The sequence below is a fragment of the Pleurodeles waltl genome, chromosome 3_1 (assembly GCF_031143425.1).
Source record: "Pleurodeles waltl isolate 20211129_DDA chromosome 3_1, aPleWal1.hap1.20221129, whole genome shotgun sequence".
In the NCBI taxonomy this organism is placed as follows: domain Eukaryota; kingdom Metazoa; phylum Chordata; class Amphibia; order Caudata; family Salamandridae; genus Pleurodeles; species Pleurodeles waltl.
In genome coordinates, this window is record NC_090440.1 from 1,939,083,364 (window position 1) to 1,939,109,737 (window position 26,374).

Genomic DNA, 26,374 nt, shown 5'->3' on the forward strand with positions numbered 1-26,374 from the left:
AGGGAATGAGTCACGAGCCGTCGAGGACTTGATAATATGTGAACTTTTCGAGTAGAGTTACGTCAAACTCTTGCAGAGCCAGGTGTGGTTCAATGAAGGTGCCCTCCGGATATAGCACACCCAACAAGGTCAGTTGCAGTTTACGCATCCTGCTATGGGTCCCAGTGTCAAGAGTGAAGGGAAAAGAAGGGTGTCCAATTATGGGGGCCGGAGGGACGAATAGACTATTTAGCCGAGCTCATTGTCTGAGTTTGTGCCATGCCCATATTGTACAGACAACAATGTCTACTTGTGTTCGCAGGCATTTGGGGGTCAAGGACAGAGCCATTGAAAGAGGGCACAGCACTGCATGATCATATTCTGGAGCCGTGTGAGCCAGGAATTACGTAGGGAAGAGCCAATAGTATGCAGCCTCTAAGCTTGGTCACTAAAGTAATATAGATCCATGTCCGGGACTCCGCGTTCACCTTGCTCGAAAGGGAGCATCAGTGTCTCCCATGCGATTCGGGGCTGTCCCTCCACCACATGAGGGACAATAGGCATGAACGAACTGTTGGCAAAAATATGATCGCAAAGGAAAAGGTGGGTTGAGAAGCACGTAGATGAATTTAGGGGGTTCACCAGACTCCAGGTGAGGCAGAGTGGTAATTTACACCACATCTCCACCCAGTTGTCCAACTGAAGTAAGTACACTGGCTCTTCTTGTTCTTTCCTTAAAAGTTTATTTCCAGTTATAATGTACAGACAGAGATACATGCGCTCGCCATCCCCAAACCGGCGACCTTTCATATGAAAACATTCCAATCCCCAGTCCCAGCCTGCCCCAACATTCCACTGCCCCAACATTCCACTACCCCTGATGTCATAGCATTCTTCTTTTACATACAAACCAATACATCACTACACATTCCCTTCCCTTAAAAAAAAAACACAAAAAAAAGATAAAAATAATAATAATATGTATATAAATAAATATATATTTTTTTATTTAATCACACACAAAATTTTCTAATACCTTAGGTTTTCTCAAAACCCTGCCGAAACAACTTTTCTTCACTTCACCACAAGCTACATTTGTATTCTGTTCACGCTCATTCACATTACATTCAAATTCTCCCATATTAATACGAGTCTGGACACCTTCCTGACAGCCCCTAGCTCCCAATTCCCCAATAACTCTAGAATCTTTGTTACCATCAATATCACACTCCAACCACCAATATTTGTTATTATTACCTTCCAGCAAATCATACTGCACAAATTGTTGTTTGCAAGGCTTAGCAATAGCAACGCGACTCATGTGACATACACTGCCATCATCCAAAATGACAGTATTTCTCATCACTTTCTTAATTCTTATAGGCTCGCCAAACTTGCTCTCACCTTTAGCCACTTTCCTTACGGATTTCACTCTCACCCAATCTCCCACATTCAAATGTGCTTCTTTAGTGCCATATTTATTATTAAAATATTTCTTGTTCTTTTCTTGTGAACTCTTTATGCACTTTCTTACATGTTCCTTGCTCCAAAGTACTTGTCTGCTTCTTTGCATCCAACCAGGGTTAATCTTCGAAAATGGAATTCTACCTCGCATTATATCAAATGGACTTTGACCTATTGTCTCATGAGGTGTCACTCTATAAGCCCATAACATTTTCCTTAACTCAGAATCTATATTACTTTTGTTTCCATGCTTTGCGATTTGAATGATGCCCATGAAAATCCTATTTATACGTTCCACTACAGCATTCCCCCTGGGATGATATAAAGCTGTAAACCTTTGTTCAATACCAGTCATTTTAGCAAAAGTTTTCATTTCCTCAGATTTAAATTGAACACCATTGTCCGTCAATAAAATTCTGGGAAATCCTTCCCTCAAAAATATTTCCTCCAAAAAATTAATCACTGCCTTGGTATCAATTTTTTGTAACACAGAAAATTCAATCCACCTTGAAAACAAATCAACTAAAACCACAATAAACTTTGAAGTCCCATCATGCCACGTAATAGGACCCATAATGTCTAAAGCAACTTCTTCCCATGGTATATTAGGACAACTTGAAGAATAAATTGGCGGGTTAAGTGTCTTTTGAGATTTGTCACTATTCTCACACTCCATGCAGTCACGTACATATCTCTCAATTTCTACATCAATTTTTGGCCACCAATAAAGTACTTTAATTCCTCTTTTGGTGCGAGATATTCCTGAATGACCTTCATGTCCAATAGCGATAAGTTTATTTCTAATACCACAGGGGGGAATAATCTTCCCACCTCTACACACAAAATCACCTTCAATACTCAATTCATCTCTCACTTCCCAAAAAGCTCTTAACATATCACTGCTTTTGACTTTCTTGTCATTATACCAGCCGAACATCACTTTGTTTTTAACTTCTTTCAACACTTCGTCTTTCTCATACTCCATGATCCATTCTTCTTTTTGCAATGAGCTTAAAGTATTCTCATCAAACACACCAGCTACACACCAGTCATTCCATGGATGTTGATCCAATTCTCTTAAAGGTAAGGACATTCTACTTAAAAAATCTGCAGTAACATTTTTTACCCCAGGAACATACTGCACTTCATATAAGAAATCTTGTAGTCTCATAGATAGTCTAGCTATTCTCGCAGATGCTCTACATAAACCTTCTGTAGTTAACAATTTAGTAAGAGGCTTATGGTCAGTCCGTATGATGCATTTGTGCCCCCAAACAAATTTCCGAAAGTGTTCTAATGCCCATACACATGCCAAAGTTTCTCTCTCTATGACAGAGTATTTTTCCTCTGTGGGAGACAAATGCAAAATGCAACCACATATTCTTTACCCACACTGTCACTCTGTGTTAATACACTACCAACGCCCTTACCACTTGCATCCGTAGTGATAATAGAACAAGCTTTTGGATCGTACCCATGCAACATTGGAGCACTCACAATTGCATTCTTAATTTCCTGAAAAGCCTTCTGAAAACTTACATTCCATTCAAATTTCACTTTGTATTCTAGTAACAGTCTCATTTGGTAGGTTTTAGCTGAAAATGTTACTACAAATTTCGAATAAAACTCGGCTAGACCTAAAAAGGATCTCAAATCATCTTTAGATGTGGGGCATGGGGCATTCTTAATAGCTTCCACCAACTTTTTTTTAGGTCTTATGCCTTCATGATCAATCTCATGTTCTAAATATGTTACTTTTCTCTGTGCAAATCTACATTTACTGAACTCTGCGGTCAAACCTTTTTCTTGTAAGATGTTCAAAACATTCCTCAATTCCTTATCATGATGTTTCTTGCTACTTCCCATAACAAAAATATCATCCTGAAAGAATGTAACATTAGGCAAATGTCCAAATAACTGCGCCATCAACCTTTGAAAGACGGCAGCCGCCGACGCCAAACCAAATGGCATACGTTTGAAACGAAAACAACCCCATGGTGTACAAAAAGTTGTAAGATGTCTGCTATGATAGTCCAACCTAACCTGGTGGTAAGCAGACGACAAGTCCAAAGTGGAAAACCATTTAGCATCTCTTGTGGCAGACAACATCTCATCAATACGAGGCAAAGGAAACTGATCTACTATGATATTATTGTTCAAACCTCTCAAATCCACACACAAACGCACTTTGCCATTAGCTTTACGCGCAACAACCAAAGGTGAAACCCACTCAGAAGCTTCAACTGGTTCTATAATCTGTGAATTTTGTAACCTGTCCAACTCTTTTTTTTACCTCTTCCCTGACAATAAACTGAATATTCCGTACCTTATGAATTTTTGGTTTGGCATCCTTTTTGAGTCTAATCTGATGTATCAAGCCTTTCAGTTGACCTACTTGCCCATTGAATACTCCTGGAAACTCTTGTGTGACCCATTTTTTTGTGTCTTCTTCATCACACATTACTAAGACTTGCTCTACACTGTTAGGATCAAGCACAATATGCAGTTTCTTTTGGTCTTTCCAGCCTAATACTGACGGGCCATCCTTAGCCACATATAATTTACATACGGCTTGTCTTTGCTTAAATTTGAATACCAGCAATCTAAAACCAATAATATCTATTCTATCACCAGTGTAACTTTCAGGCGAAATGTCAGAGGTTTCTAAATGTTCCCCTAAACTATGTACAAAATGCTTTTGCCATGTGCATTCTGAAACAATACTGTATGGGGAACCAGTGTCTGCTGCCACCTGCAGCATAACTCCCCCAAATGATACCCAACACAAGGGTTTGTTTGACGTTTGTCCTGAAATGTTCAAAACCACAGTTTTGTGACCCCTCAGTTTATAATTTACGTCTTCATCACTGTCATCAGAACAGTCTTCCACCACTTCCTTAATGCAGGCCACTTTACTGTTCACCTTCTTCATTTGTTTCTTCCTGCACACCCTAGCAAAATGGCCTACAATTCCACATTCCAAACACTTAGCATTTTTAGCTGGACACCCATCAAATTTTGCAGAATGAAAGGAACTCCCGCAACGGAAACACTCATTTCTGGATCGATCAGGCATGTTAGATTTTTGATTCTTTGCAAAAGTTAGATTTTTCTCTTTTTTAAAGTCATTATCCCGCTTATCCATGGACCATTTGTTGTGCTTGCGATCACTAACTTTGGCAACGACTTCTTCAAAGTTCTTATCCTGTGCCAAAGTGATTTTCGCACATCTTTCGGATAATTCTGCTTTCTTCACTAAAGCAATAATATCCTTTAGACTGGATTTGCCTTCAATCCACAACCTCTCTTGAATAGATTTGTTTTTAGTATACATTACAATCTGTTCCTGTACCAGTTCATCATGTAGACCAGCAAACCTACATGAGCTAGCTAAATGTTTTAAAGCAGAAACGTAGCTCTCTATGTCCTCGTGTTTCTCTTGTTTCTTGTGGAAAAATGCGTGACGAGTAACCGCAATGCAAACAGGAGGAGAAAAATGATCATTTAAATCCAAAATAGCACTTTGAAACACATCTTCATCGCCTCTATCGTGTTTTTGTAGTTGATTGTAAATACGCAGACCTTCAGGGCCTAAACACTGCATTAAGATCCTTTTTTTTCTTTCAGCAGAGATTAAACCATTGCAATCTTCTAAGTTTGCGATGTAATTCAAAAAATATTCCTTCCACTCCTTCCATTGTACAGCTGGTTCACCAGGAGACGCTAAAAATTCCTTTGGTGTACTCAACTGCAAAGAAAGCGACGTCCGTGTACCAGAAGAATCTCCACTCGAAGACATAGTGTACTAAAAATTATAGCTGTAAAATATAACTCTTTAGCTTACTTCTTCAGCAGGACTTGTATCTCTGTTATAATAATTTCTGTTAGTTTTCCTTTGTGCCGGATAAACTTCAGCAATGAAGTTGCTAAAAAGTTAAGAATAGTAAAAATAATACCATGTACTTGGTACTAATTAACATTAAAAGGGCGCTGTTCCTGCTCCCATGTAACTTCCAGCGCAAGAACCAGCACGTTCACAAGACATTGTTATTAAGCATTATGTTGTCCAGGCAACCAGTAACCACGCGGGTGTGCACGCGAGGACCGACGTGATGAAAAATCTAACGTTTGAGCAGTACACACGCGCCTCAAACAAAGTAAACAAACAGCAACTGTATTGGAGAAAGAGAAAAATAAAAATAAATAAATAATTAAAAAAAACTTCCCTCACTTGCTTAAAATAAGTTGCCTTTAACAAAGCAGGTCCGAAAATAGCTGCTCTCCAATCCTCAGTCTGATGTCTGTAGCGTTGCCTTCCAATAATTGCAGTTTTCTCAGTCCAATGCTTGCTGCTTTACGATCCTGCTCGTCGCCATGTGAAGTAAATACACTGGCTCTTCTTGTTCTTTCCTTAAAAGTTTATTTCCAGTTATAATGTACAGACAGAGATACATGCGCTCGCCATCCCCAAACCGGCACAACTCCGACCTTACCACATGAGGGACAATAGGCATGAACGAACTGTTGGCGAAAATATGATCGCAAAGGAAAAGGTGGGTTGAGAAGCACGTAGATGAATTTAGGGGGTTCACCAGACTCCAGGTGAGGGAGAGTGGTAATTTACACCACATCTCCACCCAGTTGTCCAACCAAGTCATTAAGCACCCATAATTGGCTTTCCAGTTTGTCTAGATCCTTACTAAGCCAAATCCCCAGGTACCTTATAGGTTCTTTTGCCTAGGTCAGTGGGAAATCCAAGATGAATTCCGATGTCAAGTATGTCAAGGGGGGAAAGGATCGTCTTGTACCAGACAACAGTAATCCTTGGTATCCCATCTCTCACATATACAGTAACATCATCTGCATACCTTGAGACAATCATCCTATGTGGCATGAACGCCAGACCCTGTTGTGCATGGTGCTGGCGTAAGCGAGCCACGAGCGGCTCCACTGCAACAGCAAGTAGTATGGGCGACATGGCAGGTGCCTCTAGATACTGAAAATGGGAGGGGGGAACATTCCAATCAGCAGCAGATGGGCCGTTGGAATAGGCATACGGGAGACCAATCTAGCTTATAAATTTGGAGCTCAACCCAATACGAGACATCAAAGCAAAGAGATAAGACCATTCAAGCAAAACAAAAACCTTAGTGGCATCAAGAAAAACCGCCATGGCACTGAGGTTTGGATCTATGGTGTGGATTAGGGCGAAAAAGCTACATAGGTTGTGGGTTGTTGACTGGCTGGGAACAAAGCCTGACTGGTCAGGACGTGCAATCATTGGCAATAGCGGGAGCACCTGCGAGGCAATCAATTTGTCAAGAATTTTGTTGTCCCTGTTAATCATGGATAGGAGACTATACAACACGCAGTGCTGGGGATCCTTATCAGGCTTTAGTACTATCATGATCAATGCTTCCCTTAAAGAGGGGGGGGAGTTACACCAGCAGCAAGGGATTCCTCGTACATAGCTGAAAGATGTACTAGGGGATGGGCATATTCCTTAGAGAATATCATGCTAAGGCCATCCAAGCCTAGAGCCTTGTCCCCTGGCAATGCATTGATAACCTGTACAACCTCTTGCACTGAGAAGGGCTCGTCTAGGAAGCAAAGATGACCCTCTTCGAGCTACGGTAGCTGCAAGGAGTCAAAATAAGAGGCATGGGCCTGGGGTTGAACCTGTTGCTTGATCACGTAAAGGGAGGAGAAAATGGCAGTTGTTTCTCTTCCTATCGCATCAGTGCCCACATGTTCGTTAGATTGTTCATCACTCAGTGAAACTATGTAATCACTAGGCCATGGACTGCGCAGCAGGTTAGCCACAGACTTGCCTGCCCAATCGCCCTCACCACATCATGGATCACTGGCCTTCTTCCCCGAGTATAAAACTTCCCTCTGCTACCTCATACTCCACCAGTTTACTGCAGATAGATGTTAATATGGATGTGCTACACTCTGCAAAATACTGGGGCTCCAGCCCTCGTATTTCCTCTTTCAAGTGTGCAAGCTCACTGCGCAGCGCGTGCAGCCTCCCCTCCTGTTTCGCCATGCATGCTCCTCGTATCACCACCTTGAAGGCCTACAAGAACGAGGCTTGCAACTCAACTGAGTGCTTGTTGAGTACAAGATAATCCAGGACCACCGATCTAATCTCCTTCCTGAACACCTGATTGTGTAGCTTCTCTGCCAGGAGGCACCAGGAGATTTTGTGCAACTCCCTCCCTGGAAAATCCATTTCCAGCAGTACTGGGGCATGGTCCGATAGAGTTCTTGGCAGGTGAGTTATGTTTGTAGTCCAAAGATCAATGTCATGAGTTCCCAACCATTAGTCAATGAGTGACCATGTGGTGTGAGAAGGCACAGTGCAGGTGCCCTCTGTGCTGTCAAGATGCCAAGAGCGCCAGAGATCTATGAGGTCATTATCTTCCATGTTAAATAGAGCTGCGCAACTACCCTCTGACGGAGAAGGTGAGACTCGCTAGTTCTATAGGCTACAGGGCAGGGTCAAGAATCACATTGAAATCCTCCCACCCCACACACACAGGATCACCCCAGTGTACCCGCAAATCTCCAGACCTCTGAGAAGAATTTGCGATCATCTCTATTGGGACCATATACAGAGAGGAGTCTGATTGGGTGCCCCTGCAGCACACCAGAAAGCAGAACATATCGTCCTTGGGGATTACATAAAACTCTGAGTGTGTGCCATGGCAATCCTTTGCAGATCAAGATAGCCACCACCGAGCATAACTGGAATAATATGCCGCATGTCGTATGCCAATCCACCACGCCCTCATACACGCTTGTGCACCCTTTGTATTATGTATCTCTTGTGGCAAGAAAATATCAATGCGTGTCTCAGTAAGTAGGCAAAACACTGTTGTCCCTTGTGTCTGTCATCAAGGCCCCTTATATCCCAGGTGACACATCTAATGGCCCCTGCTGTTGCATGTATGTCTAAGTATGAGAAACCCAGGAGCGCCAATGTAAACCTCCAGGAAGAGGAACATACTGTAAGATTCTGAGAGGCAATCAAAGGGGGAAAACAGGACAACCTTTGGCAGCCAAGAGACTGCCATCAACAACTCACCTCCACTACCCAACCACCACCCACTTGAAACCCCCAATCCGGCTAAATGCCACCTACCCTCCCACCTAAGATAACCCAACAGACAACTGTGAAGAACATCCAGGGACTCATTCCCATGGGGGGACAAACCAGGGACCCAGCGCCATCCCGGATAATACTAAACCAGGTGGCCGAAGGGACAGAAGAACCAGGGAGCATGGACCCCTCCAAGGGATAAGTAAGGATAGTCTCTTGTTCAGGTCTTCTGCCAGTTCACTGAGTATCAGAAACGCAAAGTTATCCATCATGGCATAAGGAGGGGGCCACAGCGAGTCTGGCCACAGTCCCATGGAAGTGTGGGTGCAGCTGCCCTGTATAAGAGGGGAGATGTCTTAATCATTGTCACTAAGGTGTCTTGAATCCTCGTTGCATGCCGCAGAAGGGGAGGCCTGTGAGGTCACGGGGAAAGTTTTGACAAATTTCGCATCTGCTTTGGGTCTGTAAAATAAAGTGCTTTCCCAGAGATATATTTGCAGCTTGGATGGGTATAGCAAGAAGTATGTGGCCTCAGTTCATTGAAGCAAACCTTTAATCTCTATAAAGTCTCACCTAGCGGTCTGCACAGCAAGTATGAAATCAGGGACTATCGAGACCTCATTGCCCTGGTAGTGGAGTTGCTGCTTATCCCTCACAAGGTTCAGAGCCATGTCTCTGACTTTACAATTAGGTAGCTGGACTATTATTGGGAGAGCCGATGCATCCGGGGAGCCACTGTCCAAGCAATCTGTGGGCCCGCTCCACTATAAGCATGTTGGAGAGGCCATCACCGAACAGCGTATGGAGCATCTCTTTGACGTAGTCCTCGATGCGGCCCATATCCATCAACTCCAGCACTTTCTGAAATATATGCAGTTTGTTCCTTCCTGATTGGGCCTTTTAGGAATCTTTCCATTCAGAGTAGTTGCTCCACAGTCACGGAAAGCCCGTCTTCCACATCTGATGATCTCCACTCTAGTTGTTCTATGCGTTCATCACGTTTGTCAACTTTTTCTTTTATGCGGTCAAATCTGTCCATCAGTCAGTTTTAGTATCAATGACAGTCAGACTCTGCTTGAAGTCGAGAAACATAGTGTGGATGTCTAGTTCCAGTACCAAGCTCTCCCCATCACCTTGACTCTATTGGAGGAGTTCAGAAGAGGGGTCCATTGTTCTCGTGTACCTGCAGTTCGCAAAGGGGATGTTAAGACTACTTTGCGTCCGTCTTCCCCACCCATGTTGTACTATCACCGGTATAGCACCTAGCAACGCCCAAAGGCAGGCCAGCACAATCTTTTGCCTCTCAGCTGAGCTTTGTCTCCGCACAGCCCTGCCTTACCTCCCCCACCGAGCACGATGGGGGGGGGGCATGAGCAGATCACGGCCTCCCAGCAGGCCCAGTCTTCAGAGCACTTGTCTAATGCCGGTGCGGCCCTTCCAGCAGTTCCAAATCCAATCCTATGGGTGTAGTTGACAAGGAGTTGGTGTCAGCTGTCTAGTCTGGGCCCTGCCTCACCTCGAAACCTAGTCACGGGGGCACGGGCAGGCCAGCTAGAGCCCTTAAGTGGGTTGCAGGGTGCCCCTACGGTACAGAACAGTTCATGTACTGGGGTGGCAAGGGGCAGGTGGCTTAAGCCAGTCCCATTTGTGAAGGCACTGGATAGCACAGTCTATCAGGAGTGCTCTCACAGCAACCAGGCCTCAGATGGGAAAGTAGTAGGCATCAGGGCCCACTGTGTCACAAGTGGGATAGGCCGAACCTCCAATATTGCAGGGTACAAGCCTCCAATGTCACATCACCTTGAGCCGGGGTTAATGCTTTTCCCTGCACTGCAAAAACAAGGTGATGGATGGAATGCTTGAATTAATCTCAGCTTCTGGCAATTGCTTGGGGACACATCCCAATCCATTGTTTTTTTGCCCACCATCCCACCCCAGATAGGACCCAGCCATATGCAAATCAGTCTTGACCCTACTCCCCGTGGGAACAGTCCAGCTCGAACGGCCAGGCCCTCCCTGGATCGGAAATAAGCATCCTGGGACCGGTTTCGGGTAGCACCCCCCACCAGCCAGGCTAGCTTGAATCCAGTGGCACAGTGAGCCCGGGACCCAAGTCTGGGCATACTAGGCACACTTAGGGTGGCAAATGAAAAACAATAAGGTGATGGATGGACTGCTTGAATTAATCTCAGCCACTGGCAATCACTCGACCTGCATCCCAATCTATTTTTTTTTTGCATATTTATATAAAAATTCAAAAGTTCATAGCTCCAATTCAACTTATTGGATTTTAGTCGTTTTGGTCCCACCTTTTTATTAAAAATCTACTCAATTTTTAAAAGTATATTTGGGTTTTTTATTGTTTGGTGTTTACATTTTAATATTGTTTTTGTGTAGCATAAATTATTTGCACTTTCCCTAAATTAAGCCAGTCTGCTCAGTGCCATACTCTATGTTTCATATTAATATTCTGATATATATGCTATCGGATTTCAATGACAATGGGTAAGATCTTTATTCATGCAGACTGGTACCCTGTTCTTATGTGATATCGCATCTGCATTATTATTAGTGCATTGAATCATAATGCACTGTTAGTAAAGCGGATGTGTGAACTGCCACATTGTAACACATCAAATAGCATTAAAATACATATAAATGTTTTACTACTGACTGGATTCTATAACACTTTGGATAGGGTAGGTGGGTTACACATGGAGCTTGAGACAAGGCAAACTTTGGAAAACTTCTACATAAAACACCCAGACTTACATTTCTGATGGTGTAGAATTTGCTAAATGTAAAGACAGTTAAGTACCAACATGGAAAGAATTTTAACTCAACACACATACCACTTTGTTGCTGTTCCATAGCCTTCAGCACCCTTTCAAGTCAGGGTAGGCCACCAAGAGAATGCAAAGCACCAAGGGATTCAGCAATCGCAAACACGCTTCTTTTGTTGGGGGGACCTTTCCAGTTTTTGAAGTATGCCTCCATTACCGAAAGTCCTCCCACATTGTAGGTAAGTGAATGCTGCAGAGCTTACCTACCTTCTACTACCTACTTGCCTGGCAATGGCCCACTAAATCATCTTCTTGAAATAGGGGATGACCTATAAAGAGTAAGACAAGAAGAGAAAAAAAATATTTCCAAAAGGCAACTAACAAGTATACTTATATCTGGATATGTATAATTGCTATCAACTTTGCTATGTTGAATGACATTTTGTTTAGGTGTGGCATTGCACTGACAGAAATACAATCCACCTCAACGTAAGTATCAGATGTACAAAGCAGTATTTTTTCAAGGTGGGTATGATATCTGGAAACTTTCAAGACAACTCACCGCCTAGTACTATATACTTTTATTTTTTATGTCTCTCTATATGTGACCATGATACAAAATACTGTGATGACGTTGCTGGCGAGATTCATGCCTATGATTACATTTTTTTTCAATGTTAATGCATGACTATGTGATGGGAGGGCACTACCCATCCTTCAAAAGTTCGTACTTTGTGTTTCTATGTATGGCCTATATAAACCGTATGATGGAGCCTGGCTTATTTCTCTATGTGACTGTAGACCAATATGTTTTTCCATAGATTTTTGCAGTTCAAAATGTAAGGGATTGCAAAGGACACAACCAATACGTGTATGGCCTTTTTGAAGTGTATGATATGTTTGGGCAGACATAATAAAAATGTTGTCAGGTAGAATAAAGTAATGTTCAACAACCAAGGGGCTCGACCAGTGCCATTTCATAATACGTATTTGTCATTTCAACTTCATTGACAGTTAAATATGCAAACATGTGTGGCACCATGGATGTTCCAATTTGTATCACTATTTTAGCACTTGTACATGTGTACCACACAACTTACCTATGTCAAAGGTATGGCCTCCATGCCTGCTACAATGTTCTACTGTTCTCCTTACTAACCCAACATACGTTGAGGATTTCGTTTTTTTAAATAAAATAGACTATACCATATGTATAATATAATTCCTAATTCGTGTAACTGAACTATATTGATTTTTAAATCTAGAGGTAATAATTATTTAAAATGTTCAAACAAAAACACAAATATTTAATACATATTTGTAATCAAATTTTAAAAGATTTGTTGGAACATGGATTGGCTTGTACTCCAAAAACTCGTGAGGTTTCCCAGAGTACATGTCTTAGACATTTCTATTAATCATTGTAGACTCAGCAAACCTGGTTATTGATATTATAGGCACACAATCCCACAATTACCTTCTTTATCAGATTACCATGCTTTTCAATGTACTTTTGCTAATCTATAGAATTATTGAGATCAAAAAATATGTCTGATACCAATTAAAAAATAAATCAGACTGCAAAGTCACTCACATTACTTTTTCTAAAATCAGACATATGTATGTGAGGCCTTTTAATGTGTGGAGCTTTGCTAACTCCCAAAATGTACATACAGACTACACTTATTAATGTCTGTTGTCCATGACAGATATGCCAGCAATCCGCCATTTTACATCTGCTAACATAAACCTCAGACTTGGTTATGCCTGACAATATAGCGGAACGATATTCAAAATTAGAAAAAGCATCTGCCATCCGTCACATTACTTCTATCAAAATCAACTAGAACTTTTCCCACATTGAATATACGAATAAATGGTCTACACTGCAAGATATGTCTACCTTGACAGACTTAAACCTAAGAAAAAAAAAAATAACATTAAAACACTGTACTTAGTACTCTTGTAAAAACATAATACTTGTGAAATATAAAAAATGCACCTTCCTAATTGATTTTTATTACATATTTATATATTATACTATTGTTAAATGTATTTATTTGAAAAAGCACTTTCCTTAGCAGAAGATCTGTGAAAATGGTTTTATATATTGAATGTACTTATGTTTTGTCATAAATATTTGTTATTATATTTTTATTGTCCAACACCATTTGTAAAAATTCTACATTTACACATTTCACTATTTTGCAGATATGTCCATCTATCAGTACAAGGAAGAAGATTCAGAAGGCAAAGTCAAGAAAGAGTTTGCAAAGCACTGTTCTGATCTTGAAACCGTGCAGGAAAGGCGCATCATTAAGAGGTAATGGTGGACACAATTCAAGCCTTAGCTCAACAATTTACATCAAAATTGTTGCCAGACATTAGAAATCCAACTGCACTGCTATTCCACCTATTGTGAAGATAATGACGTGCAAATGGCTCCTTCCAGTACGCTGTTGTTAAGTCCAAATGTAAGCCAACTTTTTCTGCTGTCCTTAGCCAAGTTCTGGATGTAATGTTAAGGAGTATGAATGACTACTTCCAATTTCCTACAGATAATGGTACACTGAACAATATCAAGGCTATGTTTTATGGTTTGGGAGGCATATCACATGTTGTTGGTGCTGTAGATAGGACTCATGTTGCATTGATGCGACCTCATGACCAGAGGCGAGTACATCACAAGCAGAAGCATTTCCACTCCATCAATGTGCAGGTGGTTTGAGTACCAGTCCTTTATGTCATCAGTGTGTATACAAGATTTCCTGGCTCAACCCATGACTTGCTAGTGCTACACAATGGCTGCATCCACAACAGATGGGAGACCTTGCAGCAACGAGGACTTGGCTTGTTGGTAAGTGTTAACATTAGCGTAGTGCCTGATATTATTTGCTCAGACATTGGCATCCAGACATACTTAAAATTATGGTTGCATTTTGTTTTACATTTTTCAGGGGACTCATCTTATCTTAGCTACACGTGGTTTCTAAAGCCACTGTGAAACCCAACAACATCAGGGGAATTCTCCTTCAATGCAGCCCATGTGCGAATAAAGAGGCCGGAAAAGCTGGATTTTGGGCTCCTGAAGGCCCGGTTCAAGTGGCTGGACAAGTCTAGGCCCCATGTAAAAAATATGCACATGTTACTAATTAGTTTTCGGAACCACCAGAAACCGTTTTCTCCTTAAAAATCTAGAGGTTATAATTGCAAATTCCGGAGTAACATAATGTAATTATCATCAAAGTCTAGCTGTGTATTAGCATGGAGACAGCATGTAGCTATAGGCTGTCAGAAGCTATGATTTACATGCCCTTCAGCTAAGGGTCTTCTATTAAACATAAGCCTTTGAGTCGCATTTGGCAGGCTATCCTTGTGACAAACAACTTTACTTTCTTACAAGGCATGTTCCTTCCTAAGGGGCATGTTGCAAATTGTTTGCAAATTCAGCATAGTCTTTATTAAAGACAAGCATTGCCAAAGGGAATATGTGTTATATTGCTTGTAGGCCATGAGAATAGACCAATGTGGTGTGTAATTTAAAACCTGCACTCTCAGCTTAATAGTAGCAGTAAAGCAACTTGACACGCAATTTTTAATGTAAATAAGTGTCTTGCATGGGAAGGCGAGCGTGCTGGGGCAACAGAGGGTTTGGTGGCTGGACAATCACATGGACAATGGAGGGAAACAAGGTGAGCGAGAGGGACTGAGGGAGAAACATGGAGGGTACGGAAGTACATGAAGGAGACAGCTGAAAAACACACACTCTTGTGGAGTGCTTAGGCAAAAAGCAAAAATGTTACTTCAAAAAAATTAGCAGTGGTATCGCCATTGCTGCCTTCTATCCTAATTGGATAATACCGTCATTTAGGGAATGATTAAACAGACCAACTATATTTGAGGTGTGCAGCGGACCCAAATGTTTCATTATGGGAGATGAGCAGATATCGGCCAGAGGGCCTTAGGTGGTTATAGGAGAGAGACTCTCAACTACTTATGTAGCTGACGTCTACAAGTGGATGAGTGTGATTTGGTTATCCCCTAACAGTAGGGAAAGTGAAACTGGTAATAATAGAGGCTTCCTGCTCAATCTGGGATTACACGTTATTGATCATGGTGGCAAAAAAATGTAACATTTAGCTACACAGAGCGTGCAAAAGGCTCAAATTGGTTATGTTAGAAGGGACGCCAATTTTAAGATAACTCTGAATATTTTCTTAGATGTGTTGGTTTCTAGCATACCGTGGGTAGAAGGTTTTAGCCAAAAGAGCCTGCTGCTTGCATGGGGCAATTGCCATGATATAAAGTTCTTTTGTATCATTGTTGTAATTTGACTACCATTTTCTTTGCGGTCTTTTGGCTTTCAGGATTATTCTTGTGAAAACGATTTTTTACTCAACGAGTAACGTTGAAGAAATGTGTTGGATTCTGATTAAAAGCACTCTAGAGCAAAATTTGTGTCATTTGGTTTACCTATAATGGGGGTTTGAGGCAGAGATGGATGTACTCACTTGCTCTATTCATAGAAAAGGACAGGAACACCTGTTTGTTATGACTTTCCTTGTGTTGGTTTTCATGTGTTGGGGTCTTTTGATTGTGGAAGTGACTCTGCAGTGGTCTGACAATATTAAAAAAAAACACAAGGGTCTATGGTGCAATGAATGTCAGAGGAGCTAAAAATAATTTGAAGCAGAGTCCTGACAGATGAGTGGGTTGACTGCTCATTAGAGGTGGATTGTACATCTTGAACTAAATTAAAAAAGCAATGGTCGACACCAAGCTGTCTTTCTAGATGACAGCTAAGGTGGCCCAGAACAACAGAGCAATCATTATTGAGAATGAAGCTTCCTACATCTTCAATAATAGAAATCGAGACTGAGGCAGGGAATTGTGGGAGGTTCTAAAATTAACTATTTCTTGTTGTGTATACAATGTTGCTTTCTCAGGCAGCAACTTCACCTTGAAATGTCCTTGGAAAAAGTTTAGCTTTAATATTAACGTTCTCTTAAACAATTGGTAACTCATCTACAACTTTGTTAGCTTGATCAACTCTCAAGATCTAATAGACGTCTGGTAAGAAGTTGTGCAGTGTGTGAAATGAATATCTCTGTACCCAAGACTCAGGTAACAAGGGTCAAAACTGTGAGATTAACTGAGATCGGCAATTTAAAGATGTTGTTTCACTGCTGATCCTACATTACATAACATAACCCCTTCAGATTGCACATGGAAATTGATGTAGAAGAGATAAGAGGGCCATTGTTGTATACAGTCTCAGATTTTACAGAACTATTTGTAGCATCAAAAACAATAACATATGGGGGAAACTGCTTGAGTAATTAATTGGCACTACAGGTGAACTATACCACCAGCAAGTTTCCTGGTCCCTGGAAAAACTTGGTTGGCGCAGCATCTCAGGAGGTGTTAGGTGAGAAGATTCTGTGCGGCTCGGGAAAACAATCATATGACCGGCCATCAGGAAAGGTAAATATAGACTGAGCTTTGCCCAAAATTAAATTGCAAGAACTAATGGCAAAAAGTGAAAACTGGCCACAAATCACTTGAGTCCACAAGTAAGCTGTGTACTCCTCACCCACTTAATTTAAGCAGTACCTTACTAATTCAATTTCACGACAGCCACTTGTCTATATAGATTGTGGCTACATAGTCACCGCTGACTCTACACACTGGATGCCAGAGCGTGATACAATCGGTGCACAAAGATGCACTCAATATGGCTGCCACAGGGAACAGAAAGTTTCCACGCCCTTCAGGGAAATTAAGACCTGACCGGCCGGCAAGCCAAGTAGGAAGACTTTGCTTTTTACCCATTCACCGATGCTTCTCCATGACCCAACCATGCCCCTCAGACACTGACGTAACGAACCTTGAGGGGGGCCCCCTCCAGACTCACTCAGGAGCTTTCAATCTCATGCCTGGTTACCGAGCTGAGGGGGGCTCCTAGGGCATATCCCAGTCCCCCACACACACCCCTGGCGGGGGCCTTGATGAGCTCTGCTACATCTGAAAGGCTATTGGGACGGAGAACTGACTCTTTCCTATCTGTAGCGACCTTTCGGGAATCTCTGTTTCCCTAACATGCATATAACCCTATCCTTAGCGTTGCTGATCTTTGGGAGGCACCCACCTGGCTGACTTACTCTCCCGTCTATTTCGGGTTATCACAGAGCCATAGGACTGTTAGGCTACCTGTTCCTTATCGGAGCGCTTTGACTGGTTAATACAAGCAATCCGTTATTCAAATAATGGACAGTCTCAAAAGGGTACTAACAAATTAATCAAACCTCACTCTGAAAGAGGAGTATAAAAAGGCTGTGTCAACATTAACCAAAATCGTCATTTCCACCGTAAAGTTGACATTCGGACAAGAACGCGGACAGAGCGCAGCTGTGCGCAAGCGCAGCTCTCGGTAAATAATACAAGCACCCATGGGACCAGAGCGAGTCTGCTGCCTGAAAGTAAGACACACACTAGTGTTTCCATGGCGACTGGGGTGAATGGCGAGATCCGAAGTGGCTGCCTTATACAGAAATGCGGGAGGTGGCTTTCAACTGAGCATGCGTGCCAGCAAAGAGGGTGTTGATTTGGGGGCGTTACCATAGCGGTAAGGCATCCCCTCAAAGAAGAATGGCAGACATGACGCAATCTTTTAGTTGTGAGCGGGGAACAATTCGGTGGTCTGTGGTTCTAAGCGCTGTCAATTTGGCTAAATGGGGAAAGTGAAACACTGGGAGAGACTGATCATACACTGTTGGCTGGGGATGGGTGTGTGGCGTTGGAACGAATGCCCGAGAGTTACTATAACCACAACATTTATTTATATAAGGGTTCTAGAAACAGCCTAAGTAAAGGGGCGGCAGAGAGCTGAACAAAGTTGAATCGGTAAAACCTATGTCTGAATTGGCGAGTGTTGGGGGAGATATATTTAGATGGTGGAGTGGATGAACGTGACAACGTGCTAACAATTTTATTACAAGAACGGAGGCTCCTATTATGCTTCCTTTTCTTGCTTTATTAGAATAGCAGCCAAGATAACATAAAAAACAAGAACTACATATCCCATGAAACATGGAAAAGGTGTCATTAATGATGTCACAACAACAACAACCAATAGTAAATGCCCGTTCTCAATAACTATCTTAACTGCAAACAACAAGTCCTCTTTTCTTGCTGCTCGCAGTCAAGATAAGTTCTTTCCTCATCTCATATTTTCTGTCGCTTTGTGTGTTATTTATAGCGTTAATATTTTAATATTTATTATTATCGTTGTTAGAATTTTATTATACTTTTACTTATTTCTATAGTTTTTAAAGTTTATTTTCATGTTTTAATATATTGCGTTTCATTATCGGCCGGTTTTCTTCACGAGCGCTTGCTTCGCGCTTTGCGGGCTGAGCCGAACGTTCTTTAGAACGTTCGGCTCTCCCGCCTCGCTCTCTTGAGGTACGCGTTTCATTTCAGCGCTTACCTCAGAAGAGCTCGGCTTCCTGTTGACGCGTCTCCACGGGAACTTCTCCTCTGCAATCGGAGAGTCCGTGGCTCCTCAGCTGATTGCTGAGCGCGTCTGGGGAGCCTTAATTCACCGGCTCAAGAAACTCGAAGGGCGTGCCACGCCCTTTTAAGTCCTTTTTTTGTGATTGGGGAGTGTCTTCCTTTTCACACACCCTTTTCCACACGCCCACAGAATATTTTAACCCTTAGTTCACTGCTTTATTTTAAGCATACTTTTTCCTTCTCTTTTTTCAATTTGTGAGCTTCCTGCCTGGGTTTCCTAATTTATTTCTTATTGTTTCTTATTTGATAATGTCTAAACAAGTTGATGATCATTCCAGTGAGAGAGATATGGATAATTTGCGCGCTGATCTAAATTCTTTTATTCAAAATACTGTACAGCAAGCTGTATCAACGTTTATGTTACAAATGTCAAAAAAATTGGAATTATCTTTTCAAAAATTGTCCTCTCAGAATTCCAATGTTTCGGAACCAGTTAAAGGTAAAAAGCGCACTTTTTCCAAAGTACAAGCAAAGTCGAGCGCTGATGAATCTCCCCAGATTGCTGGTCCTTCCCCCCGTAAGGAATTTAAATTTAAAACGGTGGAAAAGGGTCCCTCTCCTCTTAATATAACTCAGTTGAGGGATACTGATGATGACATAGAATATGATGATGGGGAGGATGATGATATACAGGGTTCTGACGACCTCTGGCAAGGGCCTTTGGAGAAGAGGCAGAAAATTTCTCTTTCTGATTTAAGTCCTTCTCATATTAATGATTTTACGGTACTTGATGCTTTGGGGGAACCAATGTTTGATCCCACTTTGATACACCATCCAAATTCCACTGAATGGTTCCTGTCTGATCACGTGGCGGAATATGTTTCGTGTCATTTAAGACACTCCTTGGACAAAGCCACGAGAAATAAATTGCGCTCTGAATGTCCCCGTCCCTCCCTTCCGTACAGCATCACTTCCACACCTGTTATAGATCCTAATATGGTGTTATTTTTCTCTAAGTTTGGTAAGGATCCTAAGAAAGGGGTCGACCGTGCGTGGTCCGTGTGCCAGGACAGATTATTAGATTTGGTTGGTCCCCTAACCAGGATTCTTGATTTAGCTGAGGATGCCAGGTTGGAAGGCTCACAGATTGATCCTGATTCCCTGTCCAATTGGGCCCAGCGGGCAATATGTTTATTGGGTAATGCAAACACAGCTATTTCCCAGGAGAGACGAAAGAGTCTTTTACTCAAAATAGAACCTAAATTGGGCAGCTTGGCAACCAGGGAAGAAGGACAGCAGACTAACGGTCTTCTTTTTGGGGACTCGTTTATTAAGGAGCTCGGTAGATACGTTTCTACCTTTGCAACACTGGATAAGGCTCAGGTCTCAATGAAGAAGATCTTCAACTCCAGGGTTTTTGGCAGGGCCGGTAAAGGAAGGAGCCGCTTTACCGGCCGCTTCGCCTCCCGTGGTGGCAGTTTCTGAGGCTCTTCCTTCTATTCCCCTGAATTCAGACCTCAGTTTTATCCTCAAAGAGGGAGAGGTTTCAGGAACAGAGGTTACCGTCAAAGAGGAGGACAAGTCTCAGGTAAGAGATTTGAATTTTGTCCCTCTTCCTGTGGGAGGTCGATTAGCCCATTTTCTTTCAAATTGGTATCGAATTACCGCGGACCCTTGGGTTCTTCAAACCATTCAGGGGTATTGCATAGATCTTTATCAGGTTCCCAGTCAAACTTCCCCACCTCTTCCTCTAAGGTTTTCTCAAGAACAATCTTGTTTGATAAAATTAGAGATATTATCTTTGATTTCAAAAAATGTGATGGAAGAAACATGCTTTCATCCCTCGGGTTTTCTCAGTACCATATTTTTGGCCCAAAAGAAGAACAAAATATTTCGGCCAGTTATAAACTTAAAACTGTTCAACAACTATGTTGTTTACAACCATTTCAAAATGGAAACGATTCTCCATCTCAGAGACATTCTGTTGGAGGGCGATTGGTTTGTTCGGTTGGATCTACAGGACGCTTATTTTGTGATTCCTATCCATCCCTTTTACAGGAAATTCCTACAGTTTCAATGGGAAGGTTCGGTTTTCCAGTTCAAAGCTCTTCCTTTCGGACTCGCTTCGGCTCCTTGGTGCTTCACAAAGGTGATGAAGCCAGTGGTAGCTTTTTTAAGAGCTCAGGGAATAAGATTGATCGTCTATCTAGACGATTTTCTCATAATGGCTCAGAACAAGGATACCCTGTTGCAGCACTTGTATATTTCCCTTCATCTGTTGCAGTCCCTTGGCTTTCTGGTAAACATGGAAAAATCTTCTCTGGTTCCCTCGACTCAAGTGGAATTTCTGGGGTTCCTCATAGATTCCAAAGCTACATCCCTGTCTCTTCCCCATCAGAAGGTAAGTCGAATAAAACACGAGTTACGGCAGACCCTCAGTCTCTCCCATCTTTCTCTTCGATCTCTAGCAAGAATCATCGTAGGCCTCTTGGCCTCATCCATTCAGGCCATATTTCCAGGTCCGTTACATTACAGGGCTCTTCAAAGACTAAAGATTCGCAACCTCCGCAGGGGTCTTCATTACTCGGATGTAGTTCAGTTGGATTAAGATTCTCGTGCAGAGATACAATGGTGGCTCGATCATTTGGAAGCCTGGAACGGAAGAGCTATTTTCTCTTCGGCCCCAGATCTAGTATTAGAATCCGATGCAAGTCGGACAGGTTGGGGCGCAAGGTGTGGCAACATCTCGACTGGGGGCGTATGGTCAGAGAGGGAGTCTGCCTTGCACATCAATTGTTTAGAGATGCTTGCAGGCTCCTTTGCTCTAAAGACCTTCGCGAAGGACAAGGTAAGTTGTTCTATTCTCTTAAAGATGGACAACATTTCCGCAGTAAAGTATATCAATCATCTGGGAGAAACAAGATCCAAGCCCCTTGCCGATCTAGCCAAAAGCTTTTGGGAGTTTTGCCTCCTCCGAAAATTGTCGGTCACGGCACAATATCTTCCAGGGAAAATGAATACAATAGCAGATTGGTGCTCACGCTACCTAAAAGATTCCAGCGATTGGCGGCTTCACCCTTTAGTATTCAACAAACTTTCTTCGAAATTCGGCGTCATGTCGATAGATCTGTTCGCTTCACTATTAAATTCTCACCTCCCAAGGTTTTACAGCTGGAGACCGGATCCTCAAGCTCTCGCTACGGACGCCTTTCTCCAGGACTGGTCTCCCCATCTCAATTATGCCTTTCCTCCTTTTATGATGATAACCAGAGTTGTGGCCCAGGTTCGTCATCAACGAGCCTCCCTGGTATTAGTGACCCCCTTTTGGCAAACCCAGCCTTGGTTCCCTTCGGTTCTGGAATTGTCAATAGATTTTCCGGTCTTGATTCCTTCTTTTCCAGAGCTCCTTCTCGATCCAGAGGGTCGTCCTCACGATATGGTTCTCGACCACTCTTTAACTCTGGTAGCATGGAAGATTTCGGGTCAGCCTGGAGAACCCCCGGAATTTCGGAAGAAGCTGCCCAGTATATCCGCCACTCTTGGGCTCAAGGAACGTCCAAGGCTTACAAGTCTGCCTGGTTGGTCTGGTGTGGCTGGTGTTTGGACAGGAACTCAAAACCCTTTTCAACCGATGTCACTTTAATCGTTAATTACTTAGCGTCTCTAGCCTCCCAAGGGAAGGCATACAGAACAGTGAATACTTATAGATCTGCCATCTCTGCCGAACATGTTCGAATTGATGGAAAACCGGTTGGGGAACATCCTTTGGTGTGCCGTCTTTTGAAGGGAGTAAGATTTTCTAATCCCCCTACACCTAAATACATGCATTTATGGGATGTGAATTAGGTTTTGAATTTATTCAACTCTTGGCTCGATAATGAATTACTCTCTTTGAAGTGTCTTTCTGCAAAGTTAACTATGTTGTTATGCTTAGTTTCTTTGAAACGTGTTTCTGATGTAAGAGCTTTGGACGTATCCTCCGTCCAGTTTTCTCCTTCTAATGTGTCGTTTAGGGTTCATAGAAGAACTAAGACTAACATTTCTGTGATTCAGTACCCGTACTTTCCTTTGCATCCTAAACTCTGTGTTGGTAAATGTTTAAAAGTTTACATTGCTAGAACTGCGGATTTAAGAACGTCCTCCTCTCCCCAGTTGTTGATTTCTTTTTCTAAACCTCATAAACCCGTCTCCTCCCCTACCCTAGCTCATTGGGTTAAATGGGTTATGACCCTTGCGGGTATCAACACTACTTCTTTTGCACATTCTACCAGAGGTGCTATGGCTTCTAAGGCTCTTTGGGCTGGAGCTCGCTTGGAGAACATTCTTTGATCAGCAGATTGGTCTAATGTTACCACTTTTAGGACCTTTTATTGCAAACCTATTTCTTCTGTGGCTGATTCGGTTGTTAATATGCTTTAAACAAGCATAATAGGAGCCTCCGTTCTTGTAATAAAATTCAGATTTTCCTAGCTTTAGTGAAGGAAAGTCTAGATTTTATTAAAGACACGGAGGCGAGTATTATCCCACTGCTTTTATCAACCCACCCTTTCTTTTTCAGTGCCGGCTCCCCCTGCAGCACTCGCTTCATCTTGAAGATGCCGGTTCTGTGTGTAAGACCCTTCCTCGGAAAGATCTTTCTTCTGGCATTTCCCACGATCATCGGTTAACGCTTTCCAGATGTTGTGATAATCACCTGAAGCCGTCTCCTCCGTCTTCCTTGGACTTTGCTAAAGACTTTTTCACGTTATTAATGGCTTTTTCCATTATTTTGGTTATTATTCCTTTATTCCGTCCGCTTTGATCTGCTCCTGCAAGAAAAGAGGACTTGTTGTTCGCAGTTAAGATAGTTATTGAGAACGGGCGTTTACTATTGGTTGTTGTTGTTGTGACATCATTAATGACACCTTCTCCATGTTTCATGGGATATGAAGTTCTTGTTTTTTATGTTATCTTGGCTGCTATTCTAATAAAGCAAGAAAAGGAAGCATAATACTCGCCTCTGTGTCTTTAATAAAATCTAGACTTTCCTTCACTAAAGCTAGGAAAATCTGAATTCTTTGTCAGTGCAAGTATAACACCATTGGAAGAGATGGGTGTAGCACAGACAACATAATTTTGTGTGAAAAGAGCTGCTTTATTGAAAAAGGTGCACATCACAATACTTTCCCTGTGTCTTCAGCCTTACAAAACGAAAGCCTTATTACACAAAATATCAACTATATATTTTCCTACCTCTACCCCCTTTTTAGGTCGAGAATAGCAAGCGCTCAAGCGCTGCTTTTCCGACATGTTGGTATGTATCTGGGCTTTAAACAACGCCCATCCCACACCCATCACTACCACTCGTTCGTGGGCTTGCCCTTCAAAAATCCTTTGATGACATTGGTAAATGGTTTAAGTTTGTCCTTACTTGGGGAGGTTTCGTTAGCGCCTTGGCCATCGCCCCTGTTACATGGCTAATTGCACTTTTGCTGATAAGTTTGACTGCGAGCGAACTTCTTTTTCCTTGTGTGTCTCTTCAAACTGATGTTCATGGCGGCCGTGGCACTGTGAATCGGCTCTCTTATGTGAAACTGTTTTTTTTCTTAATTTTCAATTTATGTGGCAAGAAATGTCCGGTTAGGAGTTTACAACGCTAATAGCTCTAACTTGAGCAAATGCGCGACCCATTGCTTTGCAAAGGCTTGTTTAACCAGTTTTTATTGCTTTTCTTATACAAACCACAGCATGGTCATAACAGCCTAGGATTGTAATCAACAGCAATGCCTATGTCCCCAATGGGTCCACACATTTGGAGTAATGGCAATTGTCACATCAGGAGGCATTGGATCAGTTTTTACATTATCAACTATCATTAATTAAAACATAATGTACTGGCAGGTTATAACAAATATAGTCAGTCAAGCTCTCTACATCTGTAACATAAAAGCAGGTCGGCACCGGTTGGGAGCATCTATGCCAGCGATGTGAAGTGTGTAGTGGACAGGAAGCGTAGTCCTCACACTACCAGGAGTGGATACCCAGTAGGTTGCTTCACTCAAAACTCCAGTGGACAGGGTTAGAGTAAAGAGCTGGGGGGCATGGGGGTAAGACAGGAGGACATAATGGGGAGAAAAAGAGGGAAAATCAGGCTTCTGTGTTAGTATACCATACAGGGTGCTGAGCCGTCTCGGGTCCCCGAACACACTGGCATCACAGTGTTCTTCAGAGAGCACCTGCAGCTCATGCAGGATTGTGTCCCACTCCAGCGCAATGGGAGTCCTGCACAAGCCTCTAACCTCCTCTCTATGGCGGTCTACTGACTCCGCCTTGCCCAATTTCAGTGTGGCTGCAAACCAGTAAGATATGGCAGGGAGGTGAGTATCCTTCCACCTCATGGCAATAGTTCTTCGGGCTATGAGTAGGGCCAAATCTATAAATCGATTGTCAGTATGTCCCGCCTCATTATGTTTGAATAACCCCAGTAGACCAGTTTCTGTGCTGCACAAGTTTTCCCTCCCGTGATCGTTGTCAGAGCATCCATGATCACCTTCCACAACAACTGGGCTTCTGGGCAGGTCCAAAATATGTGTGCCATGTCAGCGGACTGGGAGCCGCATCTGGGACAATTTGATGTGTTGCCATATATTCATTGCAGGCGCGCAGGTATGATGTACGCTTTCTGTAGTATGTTGTGCTGTATGTACTGGAATTTCACATTGTGTGTTACTTTAACCGGGTATAGAAGGATTTTGTCTCAGTCCCTCTGTTAGGGTATGACCAATGTGGTGTTTGAGCCATCGTGCCTGTGAACCACATGATTAAGCAGCATTCGATACCCATTAAATGGACTGCATGAACTAGGGGATGTGTGTCGGGTTCTGTGTCTGTAGCCTGCCAGTTGCGCTGTAACTCAGATAGTAGAGACTGACAGGCCAAGAAGTGGCCCATGGGCAAATTATAATTCACACTAAACTCCTCAAATGACATAAAGGCAGCATTATGGAACAAGGCGCCCGGGGTATCTACCCCTCTCCCAGAGCTCTATCCCTTCCCTCCCTAAGAGTTCCCTGAAGGTCCGTATCGAACTGATGCGAATCTGTGGCGAGTACAGTGTCAGTGTCGGGGAGAACTGGAGGCTCCTAGTGTAGCTGGAATACGCAATATTCAGAAGTTTACTGGATTGTGGAGGGAGTTTTCCCATTGGTAACAACAGTTCATGGGTCATACCGCTTGCACGGTCTGGTGTAGGTGACCACGCTTTGTTAGGTGCTGGCCCACCAGCCACTGGGACAGCCGTAGCAGCTGTGCTGGCAGATAATTATGCTCAAAGTTTGGGGCCCCCAGGATCCCCATGTCAACCAGTAATTGAAGCTTCCGAAGGGCCACACATCAATGCCCCCTGTTCTAAATGAAGCTCCCCAGCATACTATGTAATGTACGGAAGGTGGAATTCGGGATGTGAACCGGTAAATTATGAAAGTAATAAAGTAGCCGGCGGAGTATTTCCGTTTTAGACAGCGAAACCCGGCCATGCAATGTAAGTGGA